We start from the raw sequence: 2178 nt of genomic DNA, 5'->3' as shown, positions 1-2178 counted from the left end.
GAGGGTTGCTGTTAGTTCCCCAGGAACAGTTGCCCTGTCCTCCGATGAAAAGAAGTGTGCTAAGTATGAGTCTCTGGATTGCTCATATTCCTTTACCCCTGTGGCAATAAAAACCTTGGGTGCCATTGGTCCTAAGTCCCTCAATTTTCTAACAAAGTTGGGTACCAGAATAAGAGACCATACTGGTGAGGTATCCTCCTTTTCCTATTTGCTCCAGCGACTCTCTGTGGCAGTACAAAGGGCCAACGCGGTATGGTTCTCTTCTCAAGTTATCCTGTCCTAACTCTTTTTTCTTCTCATAAGCTATTGTTTTGTTTTGCTTATTTTTGTTCCCTTTTGTGTTTTTTTCCCTTCTATCCTTTCTTCTCCTATCTCCCTCTTTCTTCCCCTTTCCTTATTATTATTATTATTATTATTGTTATTCTTATTATTGTTATTATTGTTGTTATTATTATTATTATTGTTGTTGCTATTATTATTATTGATATTATTATTATTATTATTATTACTATTATTATTATTATTATTAATTATCACTGCTGTTGTTGTTTAAGTTATTATTTAGTAAGCTAATGAATTGAACTAAAATATAAACTAGATCTAGTACTTTAGAAGTTATTGACATTAATTTTTTTACTACTGATACAAATAATTATATGTTTATATTTTTAATGATACTCTGTACTATGCTGTTATTAAAAATAATTCTTAAAAATAAGGTCATGTTTACACGACTCCACCACATCATTTTTGTTATTCCTGTTTCAGGTGTTTACACTAATCTAGCAGCTGCATTGTCATTAGAATTTATTATTTGTTTACAGAATTATTCCTTTTAGTATATGTTTTCATTTTGTTTGGATTTGATATCAGTGTAAAACCGACTATAGAGACAAAAATAGGAATATTGATTTAGCCATAGAAAAGTATGGTGCTCCATACCCGACCAAAAATATTTCTGTTTTTGTTAAAATGTAGTTGTGTAAATGTGGCCTAAATTAAAAATACATTTAAGGAAATGTAGGAAGCTCTATCTCCATGGATAATGAACTAAAGGCTCCATTGTAAGTTCATTTAAGAATTACTGATCCTTTTATATAATATTAATGTAATACTGAGTTGATATCATGTTATTTTCAGTCTAGGCTGCTGAAGTTGAGGCTGAAGGCTCTGGACTTATGAGTAATTGTAAGTGATATAGTATTATAACCAAGAGACAATAATTTAATAATATTACTGTTGTTCAAAAATTGGGTCAAAGTATCGAGATGAAATTGGCAAATTGTTTAAGACGGCTGCAACTCAAAAAATATTTATCGGAAACAGCTCAAACTTTCTACACAGCATAAAGTTATTAATATGTAACAGAAAATGTAATAAAAATTTGGAGTGATTTTGGAGCCATTTTTAAAGAAAAAACCATAGCCTTGGGTACTTTTCAAAAATTGGCCGATTTCTTATAATGGCCATAACCCAAGAAATATTTGTCAGAATCAGCTCAAACTTTCTACACAGCATAAGGACATCAATATGTATCACAAATTGTAATAAAAGTTTGGAATAATTTTGGAGCCATTTTTAAAGAAAAACCATAGCCTTGGGTACTTTTAAAAAATTGGCCGATTTCTTATAATGGCCATAACTCAAGACATATTTGTCAGAATCAGCTCAAACTTTGTACACAGCATAAGGACATCAATATATATCAAATTATATTATTATTATTATTAATATTTTTATAGTGATCTAATTGATAATCATGGTGTGTGCATACGAGTGTTAGGTGATATTAAATTATTACCAACTGATGTACAAGAATCAGTAGCAAGAGCTGTGACAATGACTAAAAACAATAACAATTAAGTACATGTACATGTACTTATTATAATTACATAAAGTATACTTACTTGTACTGGAAAGTGTGTCAGTATATCAGCATAGTTGGCAAACAACTTTGTTACCAGAGACAGACAAACTACTGTCCAAGCTCCACACTACATGTACAGTAAATTTGTAAATACATGTAGAGTGGACATGTACTCATTATTGTGTGTAGACCACATAATTAGAATACTTTTTGTAATGTGTGCATGAGGTTGATTGTAGTTGTGCTACACGTAGTTATTTCATTCATCAGGTAACTATAAGCCTCCTCTATCTAAACTGCCCATACCTTAG

General features: G+C 30.9%; 1 long non-coding RNA gene across 1 annotated transcript; it reads left to right on the top strand.

Annotated features, from left to right (window-relative positions):
- The first annotated feature begins 828 nt into the window (after positions 1-828).
- Positions 829-1863, top strand: LOC109589215 (uncharacterized). The gene is made up of 3 exons (XR_002188595.1): positions 829-1064; positions 1141-1188; positions 1743-1863. It is a non-coding gene; the product is annotated as an uncharacterized LOC109589215 (long non-coding RNA).
- Positions 1864-2178: the final 315 nt, after the last annotated feature.

Source organism: Amphimedon queenslandica, unplaced genomic scaffold (genome assembly GCF_000090795.2).
Source record: "Amphimedon queenslandica unplaced genomic scaffold, v1.1 AMPQUscaffold_11537, whole genome shotgun sequence".
NCBI classification, from domain to species: domain Eukaryota; kingdom Metazoa; phylum Porifera; class Demospongiae; order Haplosclerida; family Niphatidae; genus Amphimedon; species Amphimedon queenslandica.
Note: the sequence above shows the minus strand (reverse complement) of the source record. Positions and strands in the feature narration are given on the sequence as shown.